The following is a 7,943-nucleotide window of genomic DNA, read 5'->3' as shown; positions in this document are numbered from 1 at the left end:
CATAACACGCCTGGTCCGTGTGGTCCGGACGAATGCGGGTGGTTTGGGTGTCGCCGTTGGGGATACCCTTATACCCCCCTGGTTGGCAATTTTTAGTTGCAACGGTCGCGGCGACAGCCTCCTCGACTCCCTTCTTATCAGCAATGAACTTCTCGACAACCGTGGATACGATGATGACGAAGGCGACACAGACGTGGATGAAGTGGACGAGTAGTAAGTCGAGCAATAGGAGACACCCCTCCAAAACCTAACCGGTCATCTCCCATACATGATCAATAGGCGGGGTTCCTCAGGCCTACTCTCCCGTACAGCCGTGCACGTGGTGGATGGGATTAAATCGCCGTCAGCAGGTGCAGTGAGCAGAACGATGGTGGACAATGCATGTGGAGACAAAGCAACTGTGGTATGTTCTCGTGTGACGGCTAGGGTTGTCGATGCCTCCACTATGTAGATGCGGTTATGTAGAGAGACATGGGATGGACCATCGTCCGAGTTGGTAACAGCCTGCGATCTGACGTTCAAATTCGTTACGCGTCTGTTAAGGACTCTCCATTTTTACCAAAAAAATAAATAAGCACAAACATGACATAGGCCTGAGCTCGGGTCAACTCATTAACAAAACACGAGAAGCGCACATGAGGCGGACGTCCGCGGAGGAGAACATTGAAACCACTCTTCATTTTCAAATCCCCGTCAATAACATGGTAAGCCCATGCACTTATCATTCATAAGAAAATGCAAACATCACCGCCAATTTCTCATATGTACAAGCTTACCGATCCTAAAACATAATTATCTAGAGGCCGGTCCTTGAGCAACCATAGAAGCATTTTGCTAAACATATTTGATCTTTATCGACTCAACTAAGGTGTTAGTGTTTGTTCTACAAGACTAAACATATCACAAATTTTTGCACTTTATTGAATTAAGAGTTCTATCCAATCGTAATCTCTATTGGACTTATCATGATCTCTATTCCCTATATCAGTTTCCCTATCCTACCTAGGTCTAAGAATTTTAACCTAATGCAACCTCATCCCTTCCTAAAAAAAGTCATTATACAACCTAAGGAAACCCCATCCCTCCCTTCAATTTTTTTATTATACAAACTAATGCAACCCAATCCCTTCCTTCAAAAGAAAGTATTGAACATATTGAGATATTACAATGCAGCTCAAATTAAACAATGTTGACGCAATTCCGCTCATATTATAGCACCCAAGAACATGGAGATAGTATACCATTGCTGGCAGTCGAGGAGGACGGCGGCTGCGGCGGTGGTTGAGGCGGAGGACGACGACGATGGTCAAGGCGGATGACGCGGCAGCACTCGAGGCAGACGACGACGGCGGGCGAGACGAACGAGGAGACGACGAGAAGATCCGGCGGCGGTCGTGGGGGCGGAGGAGGCGGCAAGCAAATCCGACTATGGTGCGAATCAAAGGGATGACAACGACGGATGACGGTAGGGAATGGGGAGAGGGGAGAGGAACTGAATGAGAGAGGGGAGAGTGGAAATGAGTGAGAAATTATGATACGGGGAAATTATAATAGCAATAGGCATGTACCCTACCAGTAGCTTGCATTTGTAAAGTTTAGGTTTCCAAAACCGTGTTTGCGTGTTTTGCTTAGGTGTTTGGATTGGATGTATTTCAATACGGAAGTGTATAACTTACACCTGTAATTTACTGGTCGTTGTGCAAATTCCATCCGGAAATGAATCGACAGTTGCATGTGTGTATTTTTTACAAGTGTATTTAAAAGGAAAAGATGATCCAAACAGGGCCTTAGTTCGTGGATAGTACACATGTAGCTGCTTAAAATGTTGTTTTATTTTGTTTTATGCCGGGCATGGTGTCTCTACTTATTACTAGTTGAGTACCCGTGCGTTGCCACGGGATGCAAATTATGTTATGAAAAAATAAATAAAGTCATATTCCGAATCTTGGAGATTATTTTTAATCTCGACTCTCTTATTATTAAAAAACGCCTTGCAGCCCATCTTATGCATTAGACTCAAAATATGTTGACTTTGTACATCACTTTAGAAGGGACCAATGTTCTTACCAACAGCAACTCAATAGACAGAAGCTAATTAAGCATCTATTTACTATAAGAAAAAAACATAAAAAGACAAAACGAAAAAGAGAAAGACAGTCGCTAATTGTTTTTCAATTAAATTGTTCGGATGAACCAAGATGCATTATTGCTACTCCCTCAAGGTTGCGTCAATTAATTTGGGTGGGAGGGAGTACCATTATCGGACAATTAGAACCATGCAAATATATTTTGTATAATCAATACAAGGAGAATGTAATCATACAGCTCACTACAAATGTTCTTATAATAATTCAAGGTTCATCACATTTTTTGAACTGCAATGGCAATATATTTCAGTTCGATAAGGAATAGGATCACAAATAGAAATATTTTGATGTCAGCAAGATTTTTCAATGAACAAAAAAATTATTGAAAAGGCAACATTTGGTACCAAAGTCTTCAAGGGACTTCTTGAAGCCTGCAAAGCACTTGTCGCAGGCATACTTGGCGCCATCCCTGACCGATGATCCGACGATAATGCCAGACGCGTATGCGCTGCATGATTCGAGGATGGCTCGCTCCCGCTCGTGGAAATGGTGCACAACAAGGGTCTCAAAATGCTGCAGCAGGTGAAAAGCTTGTAAGAATGAATTCAGTGGCATGAAGAACAATGCACACGTGGTATAAATCCCAAGGATGTATTTTTTGCCATGTGCTACAAACTTGTTCCACTCGGGACGGGACCTCTGTTCTCTTTAGAAGATACTGGTGCACAATAGTGGTGATATTTCAGAAGATCATTTTTCTTTTCCTTTTTGTTCAACATTCCATAAATAAAAATATAATGGATGTTTTATGAAGATGTGGAAAATTTGAAGCTGGTAATTTCGTGTCACGACTCACAAGAAACAACTCCTCTATGGGTGCAGATTGTCTAACTTCACGGGGTTGTACTTAACACAGCTAAAAAGGAATTGAGGAGATGGCAGGTATAATTGATACAACAGAAACATAATTGAGCTATTAGGACGCCCTAGTAATCTGTCATTGTTTATCATATTGTTCGGAATAAAAAGAAAGATGCTTCCATGTTCATCGTAGAAAATAAAAACACAGACAATTTGATTTACTTAAGCACTGTAGGAGATTATTTCTAACCCAATTTGGATGTATGTAGTTTATTTTCAGCACGAGTATCAGTAACTTTCTAACCATGGCCAGTGAGAATCTTTTTTTATGCCATGAAGAGTAACCAAGACATCCTTTAACCATGGCAAGAAATGAGGGTTCTGTAAATTAACTTAGGAGGCTTACGAAGTAAATACAGCATAGTCTTGCAGGATAGAACAAATGTAGTCTGATTATATGCCATGGAATGCTTTTCACCAAGAGGTGTATTAACCGTGTTTTTGTAGCATGGCTCATTAAAGTATGGTTTATCATTCAACACGAGGCCCTGGATGGAGATCAACACCTGCAACATGGTGGAATTTGACTTGCTCCAGTTCTCACATCCAGAACCCCACCAAGTGTTCAGCAGGCTAAGGCACACCTTTCCACTCTCATACAGGTTTGGATTTAGCCGAAGCCCACCTGAATGGTAGTCTACTTTCTATGCATATCGGATAGGTTTTTGTTAAGAGATTGCATTGGTGGTGATAAAGTGGAAAAATAAGGGGAGGCAGGTGTGAAGTGCCAACATACTGCTGGACATCGCGGGTACTCAGGAGGAAAACGAACATCAAAGAAGAAAAGACCGTCATGATATGGAGTTCCAGAAGGCCCAACAATAGCAGCCCTTAACAGATCAATCATGTCCTCATAAACTCTAACATATATAGATCCTGCATAATATGAAACCAAACTGAGATCCACGTTTTTATTGATAAAAAACAGATTTCAGGTGTAAATCCTCTAAAAGAAAAACTGCAATGCAAGTATGACATGAGTCAACGACACATTAGGTTAGGCTTAATGATATGCCAACATGATTTGACAGTTGCAAATAATTTTCCATTTTTCTCCAGGTATTAAATGATACTTTTTTGTTAAGAGATTGCATTGGTGGTGATAAAGTGGAAAAATAAGGGGAGGCAGGTGTGAAGTGCCAACATACCGGTGGACATCGCGGGTACTCAGGAGGAAAACGAACATCAAAGAAGAAACGACCGTCATGATATGGAGTTCCAGAAGGCCCAACAATAGCAGCCCTTAGCAGATCAATCTTGTCCTCATAAACTCTAACATATATAGATCCTGCATAATATGAAACCAAACTGAGATCCACGTTTTTATTGATAAAAACGGATTTTAGGTGTAAATCCTTTAAAAGAAAAACTGCAATGCAAGTATGACATGAGTCGACGACACATTAGGTTAGGCTTAATGATATGCCAACATGATTTGACAGTTGCAAATAATTTTCCATTTTTCTCCAAGTATTAAATGATACTTTCTCACACGGTATATTCAGTATGCAAAACAAGTTCTAAACCAAGTATGAAGTATGACATGAGTCGACGACACATTAGGGGCTTAGTGCAGGAGTGCACCTAAACCACAGCGTACACACAAGATGTTGCCCGAAAAGGGCCAAGAAATGCAGATAATGGTGACTATATGGAAACAATAGTACTCCCTCCCTCCCACGTATAGTGTCACAACATATAATGTCTTGATCTCTTGAGACTATGTATTCTCTTATTTCAATGTATGAATGAAAGCGCAAAGCATTTCAAAACTCATAGAAGTTCAGAAAAGATAAAAAACTTCAATGATCTCCACACAGATAGTGTCAACAAGAGAGAATCAAGGAACATATCAAAAAAAGCTTGGATGCCTGACTGAAGGCAAAATGGCATAATTCACTTCATACTGATATGCAGGATGCTGATGCTTGTTTTGCTCGATGTCACTCTGTAAGGGATACTTGTTTTGCACATAGTAAGGGATACTTGTTTTACACATACATCATAGTAGCATCAGCTTGTCGGGTGACAAGTATACAGAGCTCAAAAGACAAAAGCACACAACAGCGCCCCTTCAGATTCGAAGGCATATGGATCGTACCTTGTGAATAAAATAACATAGTCGATTTACATCCGGCAGTCACACCCAGGATATTTTCTGGGATGTACCTCTATCGCTACTTGTTTTAGTAGTTAGAACGGGATGGGCAGCAGACTGTTTGCTTGGATTTGTGCCCCCCCCTTAGAGCATCGGATAATTAAAAAAAGAGTTGCATGATCAGTGCATGGGACACCTAACAACTGTAAATTATCAAATCATAATATGCAGTCGGCCTAAAGAAATGAGATATCGACCCATCCTACAAATCTTGTAAGGAGCATGTTTAGCATAGTGTTGACACTACCCGATGGATTATAACCACGTATATTAAGGGTTCACAAGATACTGAGAGCACAAGTAATTTACACGCTATCTACCTGCAGGCAGGGAGCTTTACTTTATCTCTATCTTTATACCCAATATTTACATGCTATAATTAAAATACAGACTTTGAATGATAAGTTACATTTTTATTGTGACATGGATAGTTGGACACACTGATGCATACTTTATAGGGATAACTCATCGGAATTATTTTCCCACAACATTTTTCTACGCCAAAAGACAACAGAGTTGTGAACTAACATAAACACATACCTGATAAATGGGAATTGAGAAGGTGAAAATGATGGCCAGGTGACCTAGTCCTAAAGTCCGTGGAGGCCATATGCACAACGTCTTTCGATTTTTCATCCACAAACTCTTTGGATTTTCATCAAATACATTATGGGCATATAAAATATGAATCTGCATCACCGAAAGAACCTGTGACATTTTGTGCCATGGCAAATTTAGGACCTGTGAACATGTTCTAGAGATTAAATATGCCTCTATTTGTTTCGAAAATAGAAAACATGTTCTTTGATCTAGAACCATATCTAGACGGGATTACAGTGCACTTAGAAAATCTGAGATTATGTGCCTCCAAATGAACATGGGCCCTTAGAACATCACCATGCGTATCTTTCCATCTAATTTCTGGACGGTCATATAGAATAACATTGGAGCTTGTTAATTTGGGAGCTAAGCAATCAAGGTAGCATATCCGGTAGGTAGGAATATACATTGTTGTTTATGTAGTGGGAAATAGCCAATGGAAACCATGCCTTTTTTAATCAGGCAACCATGTTAAGTAAGCAAAAAGTGTGTTTTAGTCATTAAGCCAGAATATAGGTTGCTGGAACCGGGAGATAATGGAAAAAGGAAACTGATAATATTGTATTGTGTAATTTAGATGATTTCATGAACCTTGTATAGCACATTGTATACAAGAGCGTAGTTTTCCGATAAAAAACATTGTAAGCGCTTCAGGTGAGAAAAATGTGTCATAATTCAGCTGCAATGATTTTGGCAAAATCATGGAGCTGAGACCTGTCTCGAACAACGCCAAGGCATAATATATTCCTAATCAGATACAATTATTTCTATTTTTGTGAGTACAATTTCGTGATAAAGGCTATCACACATACGCATCAATAGTTTGTGCTGCTAACATCTTTCGTCAGAATCATAACAAGAGAATGCACTTGTTATTAAAAAGCCCAAAATGGAGTTATACGCCAACCACTTTGTACATATTACTCCTCATGTTTATTATCTTCCAGCTATCACCAACACTTGTCTTCTAATTCCTAGGTACTCCTACATAGCAGTTGTACAAAAGCGAGGTATGCACTCAGGAGAAAATATATTTCAACCAAGTAGATGCAGATGAATATGATTGACTGGAAGAAAAATTGAGAACTTATATTTATACCATGAGGTATACAAGAAATAATAAATAAAAGTAGATACAAATGAAATATATGATAAGAGTGGAAGAAGAATTAAAAGGCATATTTATCAATTCATGGACAAAGTGGGCTGGTTATGTTCAAACATTTTAATGTCACATTGATGCTTCATTTCCTGCATGAATGTAAAGAAAACAAAATTTATAGCATGCCAGGACCTTGCAAAAAATGGATGTAAACACAAATGTTTGTTCTGTCTATCACTGATGTATCCCATGAACAAATTAAGGAGCTTTCGCACAAACAAAATGATGTAAACACAGAAGTTTGTTCTGTCTATCACCAATGTGTCTCATGAACAATATTCTTCTCTCTATGTGTAGTCATGGATTATTTTTCATACAATCCATCATGACTATGAATCCATGGCCTCCCATGTCACTATAAAATTGGATCAATCTAAGCCAAGGACGTGATGAACATTACCTGCCTCAGAAACTTCATATATCTTTCTCTTCCATCTACAACAAATATAATCAATCTCTCTGTATACTACCTGTAGGTAATTTCGACCATCATGCTTTTGAACTCCTCAACGCTTGTAAGATCTCTTTGTTTTAAAAACTGAGCAGCAAGGTAGTTCACCAACGTGATTAAAAAGCAGTTCCTGAAAACAAATTCTCCAAAGTGCTAACTACACACAGGCAGAAATTAGATTACAAAGGAGAAAACAATAGAGCAGTAACTCGAACGTACGGATCCCGTGTAGCACTGATGCGCCTTGCCATGGAGGCCTCCGTTTCTATCTGTTTTCAACAGGTAGGTGCAGTAGAAAATTTTGGATGGCCGTCCTTGTTGCCTCGAAGACAAGATGTGGCCATCATGGTAGATGCTAGAGGCGGAGCAAGGGATAGAAAGGGCCAGGGCGGCTGTGGGGAACCCCGCCATAGTTGAGAGATTCGCTAAGCGGACGGTGCTGCACCCGTCGCGGCGGTTATCCTGTTTCCCTTCGCCACTGCCTGCACCTCCATCTCCTAGTACGCCGATGACTCCAACACCCTAGGGCTTGCTGCCGGAGCTCAAGCTGGGGGGGGGGGGAGG

At 40.2% G+C, this 7,943-nt stretch overlaps 1 pseudogene; it reads right to left on the bottom strand.

The window, feature by feature from the left end:
• Positions 1-1,109: 1,109 nt before the first annotated feature.
• On the bottom strand, positions 1,110-7,790 carry LOC123442202 (annotated as a pseudogene).
• Positions 7,791-7,943: the final 153 nt, after the last annotated feature.

The sequence above is a fragment of the Hordeum vulgare genome, chromosome 3H, assembly GCF_904849725.1.
Source record: "Hordeum vulgare subsp. vulgare chromosome 3H, MorexV3_pseudomolecules_assembly, whole genome shotgun sequence".
Taxonomy (NCBI): domain Eukaryota; kingdom Viridiplantae; phylum Streptophyta; class Magnoliopsida; order Poales; family Poaceae; genus Hordeum; species Hordeum vulgare.
This window is presented reverse-complemented; position numbering and strand designations above follow the sequence as displayed.